The sequence below is a fragment of the Lissotriton helveticus genome, chromosome 12 (assembly GCF_964261635.1).
Source record: "Lissotriton helveticus chromosome 12, aLisHel1.1, whole genome shotgun sequence".
NCBI classification, from domain to species: Eukaryota; Metazoa; Chordata; class Amphibia; order Caudata; family Salamandridae; genus Lissotriton; species Lissotriton helveticus.
This window is the reverse complement of record NC_136073.1, coordinates 657,062,919-657,083,586: the sequence shown is the minus strand read 5'-3', so window position 1 is coordinate 657,083,586 and position 20,668 is coordinate 657,062,919. Positions and strand designations below refer to the sequence as shown.

Genomic DNA, 20,668 nt, shown 5'->3' with positions numbered 1-20,668 from the left:
CTAGAGGCACATGAAACAGGACTGGCGTGCCGCTTCAAGTGTACCTGAGAGGAATCTGACTCAGGATTGGTCACCCTCTCAGGGCACCGACTCAGGATTGGCCAACCTCTATGGGGCACCTCTAACGTGCACAAATAACGGGCAAGCCCTATGAAAAGCACAGCGTGAGTCTAGGTGCCACCTTGAAAAAGGAGGGTGACGTCTGGCCTCTGACAGCAGGAATATTAAGAGAGGAGAAAACATACTGCCTGCTATCGTGAAATTCCAAGATAGTCACGAAAAGCAATCTCATGCACTGCACAAGCTCTTTCCCATGATGCACCTCTCCTGCACTCTGTCGATGCAAATGAGCAAGCAGAGAGTTCAGGAATAAAACACCTAAGCTCATGTCCCCAAAAAACAGCAGCAGACAACTCGCAGATATATTCACCAATTTCTAATGCTTTTCTTTTAAACACACGATAAACAGCCTCACCTGTGGTAAGGCTTAAAAAAATTGAATAAACTCGTAAATGTTCCTCTCCACGGAAATCTTTAGTAAAAGGCGAAAGATTTTTTCGTTTTGAAGAGAAACCAGAGTAAGTTAGAATATGGCTCTCTGGGGGTAAGTGGCACCACATCAAAGACCCCGTCATTGCGAGGGTGAGGACCTGAGAGGTATTTTTAGGCTCTAAGAAAGAGGACAAGAACCAGGCCAGTGAGGGAAGCAGGCTCAATTTTCAGAGTCTCTGCTCAAAGCACAGAAAATCAAAAAGGTGGACAGTTCCCATGCGTCTGTCTGGAAATATGCAAATTCTTTTCTGTACACACCTCAGCTCATTAGGAGACGTTGCGGCTGCTGGGCAAGGGGAACGGGAAGCGTGCATCAGGCTTTAGGTGAAGTGACACTGTAGGACTTTTGTCCCCCAGCGATTTTACGCTTTCCACACCATCCTTCCAATCGATAGGCTGTGGGCCACCACTGTGCTCTGCACATAGCCATGCACTTTAAGTCCCTTTTTCGCATGTACTTTCATTAAACCTGAATATAGAAGTATATATCTGTCTAGGCTAGAGGCACATGAAACAGGACTGGCGTGCCGCTTCAAGTGTACCTGAGAGGAATCTGACTCAGGATTGGCCACCCTCTCAGGGCACCGACTCAGGATTGGCCAACCTCTATGGGGCACCTCTAACGTGCGCAAATAACGGGCAAGCCCTATGAAAAGCACAGCGTGAGTCTAGGTGCCACCTTGAAAAAGGAGGGTGACGTCTGGCCTCTGACAGCAGGAATATTAAGAGAGGAGAAAACATACTGCCTGCTATCGTGAAATTCCAAGATAGTCACGAAAAGCAATCTCATGCACTGCACAAGCTCTTTCCCATGATGCACCTCTCCTGCACTCTGTCTATGCAAATGAGCAAGCAGAGAGTTCAGGAATAAAACACCTAAGCTCATGTCCCCAAAAAACAGCAGCAGACAACTCGCAGATATTCCCCAATTTCTAATGCTTTTCTTTTAAACACACGATAAACAGCCTCACCTGTGATAAGGCTTAAAAAAATTGAATAAACTCGTAAATGTTCCTCTCCACGGAAATCTTTAGTAAAAGGCGAAAGATTTTTTCGTTTTGAAGAGAAACCAGAGTAAGTTAGAATATGGCTCTCTGGGGGTAAGTGGCACCACATCAAAGACCCCGTCATTGCGAGGGTGAGGACCTGAGAGGTATTTTCAAAATCTAAGAAAGAGGACAAGAACCAGGCCGGTGAGGGAAGCAGGCCCAAATTTCAGAGTCTCTGCTCAAAGCACAGAAAATCAAAAAGGTGGACAGTTCCCATGCGTCTGTCTGGGAATATGCAAATTCTTTTCTGTACACACCTCAGCTCATTAGGAGGCGTTGCGGCTGCTGGGCAAGGGGAACGGGAAGCGTGCATCAGGCTTTAGGTGAAGTGACACTGTAGGACTTTTGTCCCCCAGCGATTTTACGCTTTCCACACCATCCTTCCAATCGATAGGCTGTGAGCCACCACTGTGCTCTGCACATAGCCATGCACTTTAAGTCCCTTTTTCGCACGTACTTTCATTAAACCTGAATATAGAAGTATATATCTGTCTAGGCTAGAGGCACATGAAACAGGACTGGCGTGCCGCTTCAAGTGTACCTGAGAGGAGTCTGACTCAGGATTGGCCACCCTCTCAGGGCACCGACTCAGGATTGGCCAACCTCTATGGGGCACCTCTAACGGGCACAAATAATGGGCAAGCCCTATGAAAAGCACAGCGTGAGTCTAGGTGCCACCTTGAAAAAGGAGGGTGACGTCTGGCCTCTGACAGCAGGAATATTAAGAGCGGAGAAAACATACTGCCTGCTATCGTGAAATTTCAAGATAGTCACGAAAAGCAATCTCATGCACTGCACAAGCTCTTTCCCATGATGCACCTCTCCTGCACTCTGTCTATGCAAATGAGCAAGCAGAGAGTTCAGGAATAAAACACCTAAGCTCATGTCCCCAAAAAACAGCAGCAGACAACTCGCAGATATTCCCCAATTTCTAATGCTTTTCTTTTAAACACACGATAAACAGCCTCACCTGTGGTAAGGCTTAAAAAAATTGAATAAACTCGTAAATGTTCCTTTCCACGGAAATCTTTAGTAAAAGGCGAAAGATTTTTTCGTTTTGAAGAGAAACCAGAGTAAGATAGAATATGGCTCTCTGGGGGTAAGTGGCACCACATCAAAGACCCCGTCATTGCGAGGGTGAGGACCTGAGAGGTATTTTCAAAATCTAAGAAAGAGGACAAGGACCAGGCCGGTGAGGGAAGCAGGCCCAAATTTCAGAGTCTCTGCTCAAAGCACAGAAAATCAAAAAGGTGGACAGTTCCCATGCGTCTGTCTGGGAATATGCAAATTCCTTTCTGTACACACCTCAGCTCATTAGGAGGCATTGCGGCTGCTGGGCAAGGGGAACGGGAAGCGTGCATCAGGCTTTAGGTGAAGTGGCACTGTAGGACTTTTGTCCCCCAGCGATTTTACGCTTTCCACACCATCCTTCCAATCGTTAGGCTGTGAGCCACCACTGTGCTCTGCACATAGCCATGCACTTTAAGTCCCTTTTTCGCACGTACTTTCATTAAACCTGAATATAGAAGTATATATCTGTCTAGGCTAGAGGCACATGAAACAGGACTGGCGTGCCGCTTCAAGTGTACCTGAGAGGAATCTGACTCAGGATTGGCCACCCTCTCAGGGCACCGACTCAGGATTGGCCAACCTCTATGGGGCACCTCTAACGGGCACAAATAATGGGCAAGCCCTATGAAAAGCACAGCGTGAGTCTAGGTGCCACCTTGAAAAAGGAGGGTGACGTCTGGCCTCTGACAGCAGGAATATTAAGAGAGGAGAAAACATACTGCCTGCTATCGTGAAATTCCAAGATAGTCACGAAAAGCAATCTCATGCACTGCACAAGCTCTTTCCCATGATGCACCTCTCCTGCACTCTGTCTATGCAAATGAGCAAGCAGAGAGTTCAGGAATAAAACACCTAAGCTCATGTCCCCAAAAAACAGCAGCAGACAACTCGCAGATATTCCCCAATTTCTAATGCTTTTCTTTTAAACACACGATAAACAGCCTCACCTGTGGTAAGGCTTAAAAAAATTGAATAAACTCGTAAATGTTCCTCTCCACGGAAATCTTTAGTAAAAAGCGAAAGATTTTTTCGTTTTGAAGAGAAACCAGAGTAAGTTAGAATATGGCTCTCTGGGGGTAAGTGGCACCACATCAAAGACCCCGTCATTGCGATGGTGAGGACCTGAGAGGTATTTTCAGGCTCTAAGAAAGAGGACAAGAACCAGGCCGGTGAGGGAAGCAGGCCCAAATTTCAGAGTCTCTGCTCAAAGCACAGAAAATCAAAAAGGTGGACAGTTCCCATGCGTCTGTCTGGGAATATGCAAATTCTTTTCCGTACACACCTCAGCTCATTAGGAGGCGTTGCGGCTGCTGGGCAAGGGGAACGGGAAGCGTGCATCAGGCTTTAGGTGAAGTGGCACTGTAGGACTTTTGTCCCCCAGCGATTTTACGCTTTCCACACCATCCTTCCAATCGTTAGGCTGTGAGCCACCACTGTGCTCTGCACATAGCCATGCACTTTAAGTCCCTTTTTCGCACGTACTTTCATTAAACCTGAATATAGAAGTATATATCTGTCTAGGCTAGAGGCACATGAAACAGGACTGGCGTGCCGCTTCAAGTGTACCTGAGAGGAATCTGACTCAGGATTGGCCACCCTCTCAGGGCACCGACTCAGGATTGGCCAACCTCTATGGGGCACCTCTAACGGGCACAAATAATGGGCAAGCCCTATGAAAAGCACAGCGTGAGTCTAGGTGCCACCTTGAAAAAGGAGGGTGACGTCTGGCCTCTGACAGCAGGAATATTAAGAGAGGAGAAAACATACTGCCTGCTATCGTGAAATTCCAAGATAGTCACGAAAAGCAATCTCATGCACTGCACAAGCTCTTTCCCATGATGCACCTCTCCTGCACTCTGTCTATGCAAATGAGCAAGCAGAGAGTTCAGGAATAAAACACCTAAGCTCATGTCCCCAAAAAACAGCAGCAGACAACTCGCAGATATTCCCCAATTTCTAATGCTTTTCTTTTAAACACACGATAAACAGCCTCACCTGTGGTAAGGCTTAAAAAAATTGAATAAACTCGTAAATGTTCCTCTCCACGGAAATCTTTAGTAAAAGGCGAAAGATTTTTTCGTTTTGAAGAGAAACCAGAGTAAGTTAGAATATGGCTCTCTGGGGGTAAGTGGCACCACATCAAAGACCCCGTCATTGCGATGGTGAGGACCTGAGAGGTATTTTCAGGCTCTAAGAAAGAGGACAAGAACCAGGCCGGTGAGGGAAGTAGGCCCAAATTTCAGAGTCTCTGCTCAAAGCACAGAAAATCAAAAAGGTGGACAGTTCCCATGCGTCTGTCTGGGAATATGCAAATTCTTTTCTGTACACACCTCAGCTCATTAGGAGGCGTTGCGGCTGCTGGGCAAGGGGAACGGGAAGCGTGCATCAGGCTTTAGGTGAAGTGACACTGTAGGACTTTTGTCCCCCAGCGATTTTACGCTTTCCACACCATCCTTCCAATCGATAGGCTGTGAGCCACCACTGTGCTCTGCACATAGCCATTCACTTTAAGTCCCTTTTTCGCACGTACTTTCATTAAACCTGAATATAGAAGTATATATCTGTCTAGGCTAGAGGCACATGAAACAGGACTGGCGTGCCGCTTCAAGTGTACCTGAGAGGAGTCTGACTCAGGATTGGCCACCCTCTCAGGGCACCGACTCAGGATTGGCCAACCTCTATGGGGCACCTCTAACGGGCACAAATAATGGGCAAGCCCTATGAAAAGCACAGCGTGAGTCTAGGTGCCACCTTGAAAAAGGAGGGTGACGTCTGGCCTCTGACAGCAGGAATATTAAGAGCGGAGAAAACATACTGCCTGCTATCGTGAAATTTCAAGATAGTCACGAAAAGCAATCTCATGCACTGCACAAGCTCTTTCCCATGATGCACCTCTCCTGCACTCTGTCTATGCAAATGAGCAAGCAGAGAGTTCAGGAATAAAACACCTAAGCTCATGTCCCCAAAAAACAGCAGCAGACAACTCGCAGATATTCCCCAATTTCTAATGCTTTTCTTTTAAACACACGATAAACAGCCTCACCTGTGGTAAGGCTTAAAAAAATTGAATAAACTCGTAAATGTTCCTTTCCACGGAAATCTTTAGTAAAAGGCGAAAGATTTTTTCATTTTGAAGAGAAACCAGAGTAAGATAGAATTTGGCTCTCTGGGGGTAAGTGGCACCACATCAAAGACCCCGTCATTGCGAGGGTGAGGACCTGAGAGGTATTTTCAAAATCTAAGAAAGAGGACAAGGACCAGGCCGGTGAGGGAAGCAGGCCCAAATTTCAGAGTCTCTGCTCAAAGCACAGAAAATCAAAAAGGTGGACAGTTCCCATGCGTCTGTCTGGGAATATGCAAATTCCTTTCTGTACACACCTCAGCTCATTAGGAGGCATTGCGGCTGCTGGGCAAGGGGAACGGGAAGCGTGCATCAGGCTTTAGGTGAAGTGGCCCTGTAGGACTTTTGTCCCCCAGCGATTTTACGCTTTCCACACCATCCTTCCAATCGTTAGGCTGTGAGCCACCACTGTGCTCTGCACATAGCCATGCACTTTAAGTCCCTTTTTCGCACATACTTTCATTAAACCTGAATATAGAAGTATATATCTGTCTAGGCTAGAGGCACATGAAACAGGACTGGCGTGCCGCTTCAAGTGTACCTGAGAGGAATCTGACTCAGGATTGGCCACCCTCTCAGGGCACCGACTCAGGATTGGCCAACCTCTATGGGGCACCTCTAACGTGCACAAATAACGGGCAAGCCCTATGAAAAGCACAGCGTGAGTCTAGGTGCCACCTTGAAAAAGGAGGGTGACGTCTGGCCTCTGACAGCAGGAATATTAAGAGAGGAGAAAACATACTGCCTGCTATCGTGAAATTCCAAGATAGTCACGAAAAGCAATCTCATGCACTGCACAAGCTCTTTCCCATGATGCACCTCTCCTGCACTCTGTCGATGCAAATGAGCAAGAAGAGAGTTCAGGAATAAAACACCTAAGCTCATGTCCCCAAAAAACAGCAGCAGACAACTCGCAGATATATTCACCAATTTCTAATGCTTTTCTTTTAAACACACGATAAACAGCCTCACCTGTGGTAAGGCTTAAAAAAATTGAATAAACTCGTAAATGTTCCTCTCCACGGAAATCTTTAGTAAAAGGCGAAAGATTTTTTCGTTTTGAAGAGAAACCAGAGTAAGTTAGAATATGGCTCTCTGGGGGTAAGTGGCACCACATCAAAGACCCCGTCATTGCGAGGGTGAGGACCTGAGAGGTATTTTTAGGCTCTAAGAAAGAGGACAAGAACCAGGCCAGTGAGGGAAGCAGGCTCAATTTTCAGAGTCTCTGCTCAAAGCACAAAAAATCAAAAAGGTGGACAGTTCCCATGCGTCTGTCTGGAAATATGCAAATTCTTTTCTGTACACACCTCAGCTCATTAGGAGACGTTGCGGCTGCTGGGCAAGGGGAACGGGAAGCGTGCATCAGGCTTTAGGTGAAGTGACACTGTAGGACTTTTGTCCCCCAGCGATTTTACGCTTTCCACACCATCCTTCCAATCGATAGGCTGTGGGCCACCACTGTGCTCTGCACATAGCCATGCACTTTAAGTCCCTTTTTCGCATGTACTTTCATTAAACCTGAATATAGAAGTATATATCTGTCTAGGCTAGAGGCACATGAAACAGGACTGGCGTGCCGCTTCAAGTGTACCTGAGAGGAATCTGACTCAGGATTGGCCACCCTCTCAGGGCACCGACTCAGGATTGGCCAACCTCTATGGGGCACCTCTAACGTGCACAAATAACGGGCAAGCCCTATGAAAAGCACAGCGTGAGTCTAGGTGCCACCTTGAAAAAGGAGGGTGACGTCTGGCCTCTGACAGCAGGAATATTAAGAGAGGAGAAAACATACTGCCTGCTATCGTGAAATTCCAAGATAGTCACGAAAAGCAATCTCATGCACTGCACAAGCTCTTTCCCATGATGCACCTCTCCTGCACTCTGTCTATGCAAATGAGCAAGCCGAGAGTTCAGGAATAAAACACCTAAGCTCATGTCCCCAAAAAACAGCAGCAGACAACTCGCAGATATTCCCCAATTTCTAATGCTTTTCTTTTAAACACACGATAAACAGCCTCACCTGTGGTAAGGCTTAAAAAAATTGAATAAACTCGTAAATCTTCCTCTCCACGGAAATCTTTAGTAAAAGGCGAAAGATTTTTTCGTTTTGAAGAGAAACCAGAGTAAGTTAGAATATGGCTCTCTGGGGGTAAGTGGCACCACATCAAAGACCCCGTCATTGCGAGGGTGAGGACCTGAGAGGTATTTTCAAAATTTAAGAAAGAGGACAAGAACCAGGCCGGTGAGGGAAGCAGGCCCAAATTTCAGAGTCTCTGCTCAAAGCACAGAAAATCAAAAAGGTGGACAGTTCCCATGCGTCTGTCTGGGAATATGCAAATTCTTTTCTGTACACACCTCAGCTCATTAGGAGGCGTTGCGGCTGCTGGGCAAGGGGAACGGGAAGCGTGCATCAGGCTTTAGGTGAAGTGGCACTGTAGGACTTTTGTCCCCCAGCGATTTTACGCTTTCCACACCATCCTTCCAATCGTTAGGCTGTGAGCCACCACTGTGCTCTGCACATAGCCATGCACTTTAAGTCCCTTTTTCGCACGTACTTTCATTAAACCTGAATATAGAAGTATATATCTGTCTAGGCTAGAGGCACATGAAACAGGACTGGCGTGCCGCTTCAAGTGTACCTGAGAGGAATCTGACTCAGGATTGGCCACCCTCTCAGGGCACCGACTCAGGATTGGCCAACCTCTATGGGGCACCTCTAACGGGCACAAATAATGGGCAAGCCCTATGAAAAGCACAGCGTGAGTCTAGGTGCCACCTTGAAAAAGGAGGGTGACGTCTGGCCTCTGACAGCAGGAATATTAAGAGAGGAGAAAACATACTGCTTGCTATCGTGAAATTCCAAGATAGTCACGAAAAGCAATCTCATGCACTGCACAAGCTCTTTCCCATGATGCACCTCTCCTGCACTCTGTCTATGCAAATGAGCAAGCAGAGAGTTCAGGAATAAAACACCTAAGCTCATGTCCCCAAAAAACAGCAGCAGACAACTCGCAGATATTCCCCAATTTCTAATGCTTTTCTTTTAAACACACGATTAACAGCCTCACCTGTGGTAAGTCTTAAAAAAATTGAATAAACTCGTAAATGTTCCTCTCCACGGAAATCTTTAGTAAAAGGCGAAAGATTTTTTCGTTTTGAAGAGAAACCAGAGTAAGTTAGAATATGGCTCTCTGGGGGTAAGTGGCACCACATCAAAGACCCCGTCATTGCGATGGTGAGGACCTGAGAGGTATTTTCAGGCTCTAAGAAAGAGGACAAGAACCAGGCCGGTGAGGGAAGCAGGCCCAAATTTCAGAGTCTCTGCTCAAAGCACAGAAAATCAAAAAGGTGGACAGTTCCCATGCGTCTGTCTGGGAATATGCAAATTCTTTTCCGTACACACCTCAGCTCATTAGGAGGCGTTGCGGCTGCTGGGCAAGGGGAACGGGAAGCGTGCATCAGGCTTTAGGTGAAGTGGCACTGTAGGACTTTTGTCCCCCAGCGATTTTACGCTTTCCACACCATCCTTCCAATCGTTAGGCTGTGAGCCACCACTGTGCTCTGCACATAGCCATGCACTTTAAGTCCCTTTTTCGCACGTACTTTCATTAAACCTGAATATAGAAGTATATATCTGTCTAGGCTAGAGGCACATGAAACAGGACTGGCGTGCCGCTTCAAGTGTACCTGAGAGGCATCTGACTCAGGATTGGCCACCCTCTCAGGGCACCGACTCAGGATTGGCCAACCTCTATGGGGCACCTCTAACGGGCACAAATAATGGGCAAGCCCTATGAAAAGCACAGCGTGAGTCTAGGTGCCACCTTGAAAAAGGAGGGTGACGTCTGGCCTCTGACAGCAGGAATATTAAGAGAGGAGAAAACATACTGCCTGCTATCGTGAAATTCCAAGATAGTCACGAAAAGCAATCTCATGCACTGCACAAGCTCTTTCCCATGATGCACCTCTCCTGCACTCTGTCTATGCAAATGAGCAAGCAGAGAGTTCAGGAATAAAACACCTAAGCTCATGTCCCCAAAAAACAGCAGCAGACAACTCGCAGATATTCCCCAATTTCTAATGCTTTTCTTTTAAACACACGATAAACAGCCTCACCTGTGGTAAGGCTTAAAAAAATTGAATAAACTCGTAAATGTTCCTCTCCACGGAAATCTTTAGTAAAAGGCGAAAGATTTTTTCGTTTTGAAGAGAAACCAGAGTAAGTTAGAATATGGCTCTCTGGGGGTAAGTGGCACCACATCAAAGACCCCGTCATTGCGATGGTGAGGACCTGAGAGGTATTTTCAGGCTCTAAGAAAGAGGACAAGAACCAGGCCGGTGAGGGAAGTAGGCCCAAATTTCAGAGTCTCTGCTCAAAGCACAGAAAATCAAAAAGGTGGACAGTTCCCATGCGTCTGTCTGGGAATATGCAAATTCTTTTCTGTACACACCTCAGCTCATTAGGAGGCGTTGCGGCTGCTGGGCAAGGGGAACGGGAAGCGTGCATCAGGCTTTAGGTGAAGTGACACTGTAGGACTTTTGTCCCCCAGCGATTTTACGCTTTCCACACCATCCTTCCAATCGATAGGCTGTGAGCCACCACTGTGCTCTGCACATAGCCATGCACTTTAAGTCCCTTTTTCGCACGTACTTTCATTAAACCTGAATATAGAAGTATATATCTGTCTAGGCTAGAGGCACATGAAACAGGACTGGCGTGCCGCTTCAAGTGTACCTGAGAGGAGTCTGACTCAGGATTGGCCACCCTCTCAGGGCACCGACTCAGGATTGGCCAACCTCTATGGGGCACCTCTAACGGGCACAAATAATGGGCAAGCCCTATGAAAAGCACAGCGTGAGTCTAGGTGCCACCTTGAAAAAGGAGGGTGACGTCTGGCCTCTGACAGCAGGAATATTAAGAGCGGAGAAAACATACTGCCTGCTATCGTGAAATTTCAAGATAGTCACGAAAAGCAATCTCATGCACTGCACAAGCTCTTTCCCATGATGCACCTCTCCTGCACTCTGTCTATGCAAATGAGCAAGCAGAGAGTTCAGGAATAAAACACCTAAGCTCATGTCCCCAAAAAACAGCAGCAGACAACTCGCAGATATTCCCCAATTTCTAATGCTTTTCTTTTAAACACACGATAAACAGCCTCACCTGTGGTAAGGCTTAAAAAAATTGAATAAACTCGTAAATGTTCCTTTCCACGGAAATCTTTAGTAAAAGGCGAAAGATTTTTTCGTTTTGAAGAGAAACCAGAGTAAGATAGAATATGGCTCTCTGGGGGTAAGTGGCACCACATCAAAGACCCCGTCATTGCGAGGGTGAGGACCTGAGAGGTATTTTCAAAATCTAAGAAAGAGGACAAGGACCAGGCCGGTGAGGGAAGCAGGCCCAAATTTCAGAGTCTCTGCTCAAAGCACAGAAAATCAAAAAGGTGGACAGTTCCCATGCGTCTGTCTGGGAATATGCAAATTCCTTTCTGTACACACCTCAGCTCATTAGGAGGCATTGCGGCTGCTGGGCAAGGGGAACGGGAAGCGTGCATCAGGCTTTAGGTGAAGTGGCACTGTAGGACTTTTGTCCCCCAGCGATTTTACGCTTTCCACACCATCCTTCCAATCGTTAGGCTGTGAGCCACCACTGTGCTCTGCACATAGCCATGCACTTTAAGTCCCTTTTTCGCACGTACTTTCATTAAACCTGAATATAGAAGTATATATCTGTCTAGGCTAGAGGCACATGAAACAGGACTGGCGTGCCGCTTCAAGTGTACCTGAGAGGAATCTGACTCAGGATTGGCCACCCTCTCAGGGCACCGACTCAGGATTGGCCAACCTCTATGGGGCACCTCTAACGGGCACAAATAATGGGCAAGCCCTATGAAAAGCACAGCGTGAGTCTAGGTGCCACCTTGAAAAAGGAGGGTGACGTCTGGCCTCTGACAGCAGGAATATTAAGAGAGGAGAAAACATACTGCCTGCTATCGTGAAATTCCAAGATAGTCACGAAAAGCAATCTCATGCACTGCACAAGCTCTTTCCCATGATGCACCTCTCCTGCACTCTGTCTATGCAAATGAGCAAGCAGAGAGTTCAGGAATAAAACACCTAAGCTCATGTCCCCAAAAAACAGCAGCAGACAACTCGCAGATATTCCCCAATTTCTAATGCTTTTCTTTTAAACACACGATAAACAGCCTCACCTGTGGTAAGGCTTAAAAAAATTGAATAAACTCGTAAATGTTCCTCTCCACGGAAATCTTTAGTAAAAGACGAAAGATTTTTTCGTTTTGAAGAGAAACCAGAGTAAGTTAGAATATGGCTCTCTGGGGGTAAGTGGCACCACATCAAAGACCCCGTCATTGCGATGGTGAGGACCTGAGAGGTATTTTCAGGCTCTAAGAAAGAGGACAAGAACCAGGCCGGTGAGGGAAGCAGGCCCAAATTTCAGAGTCTCTGCTCAAAGCACAGAAAATCAAAAAGGTGGACAGTTCCCATGCGTCTGTCTGGGAATATGCAAATTCTTTTCCGTACACACCTCAGCTCATTAGGAGGCGTTGCGGCTGCTGGGCAAGGGGAACGGGAAGCGTGCATCAGGCTTTAGGTGAAGTGGCACTGTAGGACTTTTGTCCCCCAGCGATTTTACGCTTTCCACACCATCCTTCCAATCGTTAGGCTGTGAGCCACCACTGTGCTCTGCACATAGCCATGCACTTTAAGTCCCTTTTTCGCACGTACTTTCATTAAACCTGAATATAGAAGTATATATCTGTCTAGGCTAGAGGCACATGAAACAGGACTGGCGTGCCGCTTCAAGTGTACCTGAGAGGAATCTGACTCAGGATTGGCCACCCTCTCAGGGCACCGACTCAGGATTGGCCAACCTCTATGGGGCACCTCTAACGGGCACAAATAATGGGCAAGCCCTATGAAAAGCACAGCGTGAGTCTAGGTGCCACCTTGAAAAAGGAGGGTGACGTCTGGCCTCTGACAGCAGGAATATTAAGAGAGGAGAAAACATACTGCCTGCTATCGTGAAATTCCAAGATAGTCACGAAAAGCAATCTCATGCACTGCACAAGCTCTTTCCCATGATGCACCTCTCCTGCACTCTGTCTATGCAAATGAGCAAGCCGAGAGTTCAGGAATAAAACACCTAAGCTCATGTCCCCAAAAAACAGCAGCAGACAACTCGCAGATATTCCCCAATTTCTAATGCTTTTCTTTTAAACACACGATAAACAGCCTCACCTGTGGTAAGGCTTAAAAAAATTGAATAAACTCGTAAATGTTCCTCTCCACGGAAATCTTTAGTAAAAGGCGAAAGATTTTTTCGTTTTGAAGAGAAACCAGAGTAAGTTAGAATATGGCTCTCTGGGGGTAAGTGGCACCACATCAAAGACCCCGTCATTGCGAGGGTGAGGACCTGAGAGGTATTTTCAAAATTTAAGAAAGAGGACAAGAACCAGGCCGGTGAGGGAAGCAGGCCCAAATTTCAGAGTCTCTGCTCAAAGCACAGAAAATCAAAAAGGTGGACAGTTCCCATGCGTCTGTCTGGGAATATGCAAATTCTTTTCTGTACACACCTCAGCTCATTAGGAGGCGTTGCGGCTGCTGGGCAAGGGGAACGGGAAGCGTGCATCAGGCTTTAGGTGAAGTGGCACTGTAGGACTTTTGTCCCCCAGCGATTTTACGCTTTCCACACCATCCTTCCAATCGTTAGGCTGTGAGCCACCACTGTGCTCTGCACATAGCCATGCACTTTAAGTCCCTTTTTCGCACGTACTTTCATTAAACCTGAATATAGAAGTATATATCTGTCTAGGCTAGAGGCACATGAAACAGGACTGGCGTGCCGCTTCAAGTGTACCTGAGAGGAATCTGACTCAGGATTGGCCACCCTCTCAGGGCACCGACTCAGGATTGGCCAACCTCTATGGGGCACCTCTAACGGGCACAAATAATGGGCAAGCCCTATGAAAAGCACAGCGTGAGTCTAGGTGCCACCTTGAAAAAGGAGGGTGACGTCTGGCCTCTGACAGCAGGAATATTAAGAGAGGAGAAAACATACTGCCTGCTATCGTGAAATTCCAAGATAGTCACGAAAAGCAATCTCATGCACTGCACAAGCTCTTTCCCATGATGCACCTCTCCTGCACTCTGTCTATGCAAATGAGCAACCAGAGAGTTCAGGAATAAAACACCTAAGCTCATGTCCCCAAAAAACAGCAGCAGACAACTCGCAGATATTCCCCAATTTCTAATGCTTTTCTTTTAAACACACGATTAACAGCCTCACCTGTGGTAAGGCTTAAAAAAATTGAATAAACTCGTAAATGTTCCTCTCCACGGAAATCTTTAGTAAAAGGCGAAAGATTTTTTCGTTTTGAAGAGAAACCAGAGTAAGTTAGAATATGGCTCTCTGGGGGTAAGTGGCACCACATCAAAGACCCCGTCATTGCGATGGTGAGGACCTGAGAGGTATTTTCAGGCTCTAAGAAAGAGGACAAGAACCAGGCCGGTGAGGGAAGCAGGCCCAAATTTCAGAGTCTCTGCTCAAAGCACAGAAAATCAAAAAGGTGGACAGTTCCCATGCGTCTGTCTGGGAATATGCAAATTCTTTTCTGTACACACCTCAGCTCATTAGGAGGCGTTGCGGCTGCTGGGCAAGGGGAACGGGAAGCGTGCATCAGGCTTTAGGTGAAGTGGCACTGTAGGACTTTTGTCCCCCAGCGATTTTACGCTTTCCACACCATCCTTCCAATCGTTAGGCTGTGAGCCACCACTGTGCTCTGCACATAGCCATGCACTTTAAGTCCCTTTTTCGCACGTACTTTCATTAAACCTGAATATAGAAGTATATATCTGTCTAGGCTAGAGGCACATGAAACAGGACTGGCGTGCCGCTTCAAGTGTACCTGAGAGGAATCTGACTCAGGATTGGCCACCCTCTCAGGGCACCGACTCAGGATTGGCCAACCTCTATGGGGCACCTCTAACGGGCACAAATAATGGGCAAGCCCTATGAAAAGCACAGCGTGAGTCTAGGTGCCACCTTGAAAAAGGAGGGTGACGTCTGGCCTCTGACAGCAGGAATATTAAGAGAGGAGAAAACATACTGCCTGCTATCGTGAAATTCCAAGATAGTCACGAAAAGCAATCTCATGCACTGCACAAGCTCTTTCCCATGATGCACCTCTCCTGCACTCTGTCTATGCAAATGAGCAAGCAGAGAGTTCAGGAATAAAACACCTAAGCTCATGTCCCCAAAAAACAGCAGCAGACAACTCGCAGATATTCCCCAATTTCTAATGCTTTTCTTTTAAACACACGATAAACAGCCTCACCTGTGGTAAGGCTTAAAAAAATTGAATAAACTCGTAAATGTTCCTCTCCACGGAAATCTTTAGTAAAAGGCGAAAGATTTTTTCGTTTTGAAGAGAAACCAGAGTAAGTTAGAATATGGCTCTCTGGGGGTAAGTGGCACCACATCAAAGACCCCGTCATTGCGAGGGTGAGGACCTGAGAGGTATTTTCAAAATTTAAGAAAGAGGACAAGAACCAGGCCGGTGAGGGAAGCAGGCCCAAATTTCAGAGTCTCTGCTCAAAGCACAGAAAATCAAAAAGGTGGACAGTTCCCATGCGTCTGTCTGGGAATATGCAAATTCTTTTCTGTACACACCTCAGCTCATTAGGAGGCGTTGCGGCTGCTGGGCAAGGGGAACGGGAAGCGTGCATCAGGCTTTAGGTGAAGTGGCACTGTAGGACTTTTGTCCCCCAGCGATTTTACGCTTTCCACACCATCCTTCCAATCGTTAGGCTGTGAGCCACCACTGTGCTCTGCACATAGCCATGCACTTTAAGTCCCTTTTTCGCACGTACTTTCATTAAACCTGAATATAGAAGTATATATCTGTCTAGGCTAGAGGCACATGAAACAGGACTGGCGTGCCGCTTCAAGTGTACCTGAGAGGAATCTGACTCAGGATTGGCCACCCTCTCAGGGCACCGACTCAGGATTGGCCAACCTCTATGGGGCACCTCTAACGGGCACAAATAATGGGCAAGCCCTATGAAAAGCACAGCGTGAGTCTAGGTGCCACCTTGAAAAAGGAGGGTGACGTCTGGCCTCTGACAGCAGGAATATTAAGAGAGGAGAAAACATACTGCCTGCTATCGTGAAATTCCAAGATAGTCACGAAAAGCAATCTCATGCACTGCACAAGCTCTTTCCCATGATGCACCTCTCCTGCACTCTGTCTATGCAAATGAGCAAGCAGAGAGTTCAGGAATAAAACACCTAAGCTCATGTCCCCAAAAAACAGCAGCAGACAACTCGCAGATATTCCCCAATTTCTAATGCTTTTCTTTTAAACACACGATAAACAGCCTCACCTGTGGTAAGGCTTAAAAAAATTGAATAAACTCGTAAATGTTCCTCTCCACGGAAATCTTTAGTAAAAGGCGAAAGATTTTTTCGTTTTGAAGAGAAACCAGAGTAAGTTAGAATATGGCTCTCTGGGGGTAAGTGGCACCACATCAAAGACCCCGTCATTGCGATGGTGAGGACCTGAGAGGTATTTTCAGGCTCTAAGAAAGAGGACAAGAACCAGGCCGGTGAGGGAAGTAGGCCCAAATTTCAGAGTCTCTGCTCAAAGCACAGAAAATCAAAAAGGTGGACAGTTCCCATGCGTCTGTCTGGGAATATGCAAATTCTTTTCTGTACACACCTCAGCTCATTAGGAGGCGTTGCGGCTGCTGGGCAAGGGGAATGGGAAGCGTGCATCAGGCTTTAGGTGAAGTGACACTGTAGGACTTTTGTCCCCCAGCGATTTTACGCTTTCCACACCATCCTTCCAATCGATAGGCTGTGAGCCACCACTGTGCTCTGCACATAGCCATGCACTTTAAGTCCCTTTTTCGCACGTACTTTCATTAAACCTGAATATAGAAGTATATATCTGTCTAGGCTAGAGGCACATGAAACAGGACTGGCGTGCCGCTTCAAGTGTACCTGAGAGGAGTCTGACTCAGGATTGGCCACCCTCTCAGGGCACCGACTCAGGATTGGCCAACCTCTATGGGGCACCTCTAACGGGCACAAATAATGGGCAAGCCCTATGAAAAGCACAGCGTGAGTCTAGGTGCCACCTTGAAAAAGGAGGGTGACGTCTGGCCTCTGACAGCAGGAATATTAAGAGCGGAGAAAACATACTGCCTGCTATCGTGAAATTTCAAGATAGTCACGAAAAGCAATCTCATGCACTGCACAAGCTCTTTCCCATGATGCACCTCTCCTGCACTCTGTCTATGCAAATGAGCAAGCAGAGAGTTCAGGAATAAAACACCTAAGCTCATGTCCCCAAAAAACAGCAGCAGACAACTCGCAGATATTCCCCAATTTCTAATGCTTTTCTTTTAAACACACGATAAACAGCCTCACCTGTGGTAAGGCTTAAAAAAACTTGAATAAACTCGTAAATGTTCCTTTCCACGGAAATCTTTAGTAAAAGGCGAAAGATTTTTTCGTTTTGAAGAGAAACCAGAGTAAGATAGAATTTGGCTCTCTGGGGGTAAGTGGCACCACATCAAAGACCCCGTCATTGCGAGGGTGAGGACCTGAGAGGTATTTTCAAAATCTAAGAAAGAGGACAAGGACCAGGCCAGTGAGGGAAGCAGGCCCAAATTTCAGAGTCTCTGCTCAAAGCACAGAAAATCAAAAAGGTGGACAGTTCCCATGCGTCTGTCTGGGAATATGCAAATTCCTTTCTGTACACACCTCAGCTCATTAGGAGGCATTGCGGCTGCTGGGCAAGGGGAACGGGAAGCGTGCATCAGGCTTTAGGTGAAGTGGCCCTGTAGGACTTTTGTCCCCCAGCGATTTTACGCTTTCCACACCATCCTTCCAATCGTTAGGCTGTGAGCCACCACTGTGCTCTGCACATAGCCATGCACTTTAAGTCCCTTTTTCGCACATACTTTCATTAAACCTGAATATAGAAGTATATATCTGTCTAGGCTAGAGGCACATGAAACAGGACTGGCGTGCCGCTTCAAGTGTACCTGAGAGGAATCTGACTCAGGATTGGCCACCCTCTCAGGGCACCGACTCAGGATTGGCCAACCTCTATGGGGCACCTCTAACGTGCACAAATAACGGGCAAGCCCTATGAAAAGCACAGCGTGAGTCTAGGTGCCACCTTGAAAAAGGAGGGTGACGTCTGGCCTCTGACAGCAGGAATATTAAGAGAGGAGAAAACATACTGCCTGCTATCGTGAAATTCCAAGATAGTCACGAAAAGCAATCTCATGCACTGCACAAGCTCTTTCCCATGATGCACCTCTCCTGCACTCTGTCGATGCAAATGAGCAAGCAGAGAGTTCAGGAATAAAACACCTAAGCTCATGTCCCCAAAAAACAGCAGCAGACAACTCGCAGATATATTCACCAATTTCTAATGCTTTTCTTTTAAACACACGATAAACAGCCTCACCTGTGGTAAGGCTTAAAAAAATTGAATAAACTCGTAAATGTTCCTCTCCACGGAAATCTTTAGTAAAAGCCGAAAGATTTTTTCGTTTTGAAGAGAAACCAGAGTAAGTTAGAATATGGCTCTCTGGGGGTAAGTGGCACCACATCAAAGACCCCGTCATTGCGAGGGTGAGGACCTGAGAGGTATTTTTAGGCTCTAAGAAAGAGGACAAGAACCAGGCCAGTGAGGGAAGCAGGCTCAATTTTCAGAGTCTCTGCTCAAAGCACAGAAAATCAAAAAGGTGGACAGTTCCCATGCGTCTGTCTGGGAATATGCAAATTCTTTTCTGTACACACCTCAGCTCATTAGGAGGCGTTGCGGCTGCTGGGCAAGGGGAACGGGAAGCGTGCATCAGGCTTTAGGTGAAGTGACACTGTAGGACTTTTGTCCCCCAGCGATTTTACGCTTTCCACACCATCCTTCCAATCGATAGGCTGTGAGCCACCACTGTGCTCTGCACATAGCCATGCACTTTAAGTCCCTTTTTCGCACGTACTTTCATTAAACCTGAATATAGAAGTATATATCTGTCTAGGCTAGAGGCACATGAAACAGGACTGGCGTGCCGCTTCAAGTGTACCTGAGAGGAGTCTGACTCAGGATTGGCCACCCTCTCAGGGCACCGACTCAGGATTGGCCAACCTCTATGGGGCACCTCTAACGGGCACAAATAATGGGCAAGCCCTATGAAAAGCACAGCGTGAGTCTAGGTGCCACCTTGAAAAAGGAGGGTGACGTCTGGCCTCTGACAGCAGGAATATTAAGAGCGGAGAAAACATACTGCCTGCTATCGTGAAATTTCAAGATAGTCACGAAAAGCAATCTCATGCACTGCACAAGCTCTTTCCCATGATGCACCTCTCCTGCACTCTGTCTATGCAAATGAGCAAGCAGAGAGTTCAGGAATAAAACACCTAAGCTCATGTCCCCAAAAAACAGCAGCAGACAACTCGCAGATATTCCCCAATTTCTAATGCTTTTCTTTTAAACACACGATAAACAGCCTCACCTGTGGTAAGGCTTAAAAAAATTGAATAAACTCGTAAATGTTCCTTTCCACGGAAATCTTTAGTAAAAGGCGAAAGATTTTTTCGTATTTAAGAGAAACCAGAGTAAGATAGAATATGGCTCTCTGGGGGTAAGTGGCACCACATCAAAGACCCCGTCATTGCGAGGGTGAGGACCTGAGAGGTATTTTCAAAATCTAAGAAAGAGGACAAGGACCAGGCCGGTGAGGGAAGCAGGCCCAAATTTCAGAGTCTCTGCTCAAAGCACAGAAAATCAAAAAGGTGGACAGTTCCCATGCGTCTGTCTGGGAATATGCAAATTCCTTTCTGTACACACCTCAGCTCATTAGGAGGCATTGCGGCTGCTGGGCAAGGGGAACGGGAAGCGTGCATCAGGCTTTAGGTGAAGTGGCACTGTAGGACTTTTGTCCCCCAGCGATTTTACGCTTTCCACACCATCCTTCCAATCGTTAGGCTGTGAGCCACCACTGTGCTCTGCACATAGCCATGCACTTTAAGTCCCTTTTTCGCACGTACTTTCATTAAACCTGAATATAGAAGTATATATCTGTCTAGGCTAGAGGCACATGAAACAGGACTGGCGTGCCGCTTCAAGTGTACCTGAGAGGAATCTGACTCAGGATTGGCCACCCTCTCAGGGCACCGACTCAGGATTGGCCAACCTCTATGGGGCACCTCCAACGGGCACAAATAACGGGCAAGCCCTATGAAAAGCACAGCGTGAGTCTAGGTGCCACCTTGAAAAAGGAGGGTGACGTCTGGCCTCTGACAGCAGGAATATTAAGAGAGGAGAAAACATACTGCCTGCTATCGTGAAATTCCAAGATAGTCACGAAAAGCAATCTCATGCACTGCACAAGCTCTTTCCCATGATGCACCTCTCCTGCACTCTGTCTATGCAAATGAGCAAGCAGAGAGTTCAGGAATAAAACACCTAAGCTCATGTCCCCAAAAAACAGCAGCAGACAACTCGCAGATATTCCCCAATTTCTAATGCTTTTCTTTTAAACACACGATAAACAGCCTCAGATGTGGTAAGGCTTAAAAAAATTGAATAAACTCGTAAATGTTCCTCTCCACGGAAATCTTTAGTAAAAGGCGAAAGATTTTTTCGTTTTGAAGAGAAACCAGAGTAAGTTAGAATATGCCTCTCTGGGGGTAAGTGGCACCACATCAAAGACCCCGTCATTGCGAGGGTGAGGACCTGAGAGGTATTTTCAAAATTTAAGAAAGAGGACAAGAACCAGGCCGGTGAGGGAAGCAGGCCCAAATTTCAGAGTCTCTGCTCAAAGCACAGAAAATCAA

The 20,668-nt window shown here is 46.8% G+C and overlaps 20 non-coding genes across 20 annotated transcripts; all 20 read right to left on the bottom strand.

Moving 5' to 3' along the window:
• Nucleotides 1-467: 467 nt before the first annotated feature.
• On the bottom strand, nt 468-582 carry LOC144801379 (U5 spliceosomal RNA). Its single transcript, XR_013605189.1, has one exon. It is a non-coding gene; the product is annotated as a U5 spliceosomal RNA (small nuclear RNA).
• Nucleotides 583-1,515: 933 nt separating this feature from the next.
• On the bottom strand, nt 1,516-1,630 carry LOC144800748 (U5 spliceosomal RNA). The gene has a single exon (XR_013604634.1). It is a non-coding gene; the product is annotated as a U5 spliceosomal RNA (small nuclear RNA).
• A 933-nt stretch (nt 1,631-2,563) lies between these two features.
• Nucleotides 2,564-2,678, bottom strand: LOC144800565 (U5 spliceosomal RNA). The gene has a single exon (XR_013604459.1). It is a non-coding gene; the product is annotated as a U5 spliceosomal RNA (small nuclear RNA).
• A 933-nt stretch (nt 2,679-3,611) lies between these two features.
• LOC144800723 (U5 spliceosomal RNA) lies at nt 3,612-3,726 on the bottom strand. The gene has a single exon (XR_013604610.1). It is a non-coding gene; the product is annotated as a U5 spliceosomal RNA (small nuclear RNA).
• Nucleotides 3,727-4,659: 933 nt separating this feature from the next.
• On the bottom strand, nt 4,660-4,774 carry LOC144801378 (U5 spliceosomal RNA). Its single transcript, XR_013605188.1, has one exon. It is a non-coding gene; the product is annotated as a U5 spliceosomal RNA (small nuclear RNA).
• A 933-nt stretch (nt 4,775-5,707) lies between these two features.
• Nucleotides 5,708-5,822, bottom strand: LOC144800828 (U5 spliceosomal RNA). The gene has a single exon (XR_013604712.1). It is a non-coding gene; the product is annotated as a U5 spliceosomal RNA (small nuclear RNA).
• A 935-nt stretch (nt 5,823-6,757) lies between these two features.
• Nucleotides 6,758-6,872, bottom strand: LOC144801377 (U5 spliceosomal RNA). The gene has a single exon (XR_013605187.1). It is a non-coding gene; the product is annotated as a U5 spliceosomal RNA (small nuclear RNA).
• A 933-nt stretch (nt 6,873-7,805) lies between these two features.
• LOC144800717 (U5 spliceosomal RNA) lies at nt 7,806-7,920 on the bottom strand. Its single transcript, XR_013604604.1, has one exon. It is a non-coding gene; the product is annotated as a U5 spliceosomal RNA (small nuclear RNA).
• A 933-nt stretch (nt 7,921-8,853) lies between these two features.
• On the bottom strand, nt 8,854-8,968 carry LOC144800610 (U5 spliceosomal RNA). Its single transcript, XR_013604503.1, has one exon. It is a non-coding gene; the product is annotated as a U5 spliceosomal RNA (small nuclear RNA).
• Nucleotides 8,969-9,901: 933 nt separating this feature from the next.
• On the bottom strand, nt 9,902-10,016 carry LOC144801376 (U5 spliceosomal RNA). Its single transcript, XR_013605186.1, has one exon. It is a non-coding gene; the product is annotated as a U5 spliceosomal RNA (small nuclear RNA).
• A 933-nt stretch (nt 10,017-10,949) lies between these two features.
• LOC144800562 (U5 spliceosomal RNA) lies at nt 10,950-11,064 on the bottom strand. Its single transcript, XR_013604457.1, has one exon. It is a non-coding gene; the product is annotated as a U5 spliceosomal RNA (small nuclear RNA).
• A 933-nt stretch (nt 11,065-11,997) lies between these two features.
• Nucleotides 11,998-12,112, bottom strand: LOC144800676 (U5 spliceosomal RNA). The gene has a single exon (XR_013604565.1). It is a non-coding gene; the product is annotated as a U5 spliceosomal RNA (small nuclear RNA).
• Nucleotides 12,113-13,045: 933 nt separating this feature from the next.
• LOC144801375 (U5 spliceosomal RNA) lies at nt 13,046-13,160 on the bottom strand. The gene has a single exon (XR_013605185.1). It is a non-coding gene; the product is annotated as a U5 spliceosomal RNA (small nuclear RNA).
• Nucleotides 13,161-14,093: 933 nt separating this feature from the next.
• Nucleotides 14,094-14,208, bottom strand: LOC144801374 (U5 spliceosomal RNA). The gene has a single exon (XR_013605184.1). It is a non-coding gene; the product is annotated as a U5 spliceosomal RNA (small nuclear RNA).
• A 933-nt stretch (nt 14,209-15,141) lies between these two features.
• On the bottom strand, nt 15,142-15,256 carry LOC144801373 (U5 spliceosomal RNA). Its single transcript, XR_013605183.1, has one exon. It is a non-coding gene; the product is annotated as a U5 spliceosomal RNA (small nuclear RNA).
• Nucleotides 15,257-16,189: 933 nt separating this feature from the next.
• Nucleotides 16,190-16,304, bottom strand: LOC144801371 (U5 spliceosomal RNA). The gene has a single exon (XR_013605181.1). It is a non-coding gene; the product is annotated as a U5 spliceosomal RNA (small nuclear RNA).
• Nucleotides 16,305-17,237: 933 nt separating this feature from the next.
• Nucleotides 17,238-17,353, bottom strand: LOC144800536 (U5 spliceosomal RNA). Its single transcript, XR_013604432.1, has one exon. It is a non-coding gene; the product is annotated as a U5 spliceosomal RNA (small nuclear RNA).
• Nucleotides 17,354-18,288: 935 nt separating this feature from the next.
• On the bottom strand, nt 18,289-18,403 carry LOC144800847 (U5 spliceosomal RNA). Its single transcript, XR_013604730.1, has one exon. It is a non-coding gene; the product is annotated as a U5 spliceosomal RNA (small nuclear RNA).
• Nucleotides 18,404-19,336: 933 nt separating this feature from the next.
• Nucleotides 19,337-19,451, bottom strand: LOC144800955 (U5 spliceosomal RNA). Its single transcript, XR_013604833.1, has one exon. It is a non-coding gene; the product is annotated as a U5 spliceosomal RNA (small nuclear RNA).
• A 933-nt stretch (nt 19,452-20,384) lies between these two features.
• Nucleotides 20,385-20,499, bottom strand: LOC144801191 (U5 spliceosomal RNA). The gene has a single exon (XR_013605060.1). It is a non-coding gene; the product is annotated as a U5 spliceosomal RNA (small nuclear RNA).
• Between the last annotated feature and the right edge of the window lie 169 nt (nt 20,500-20,668).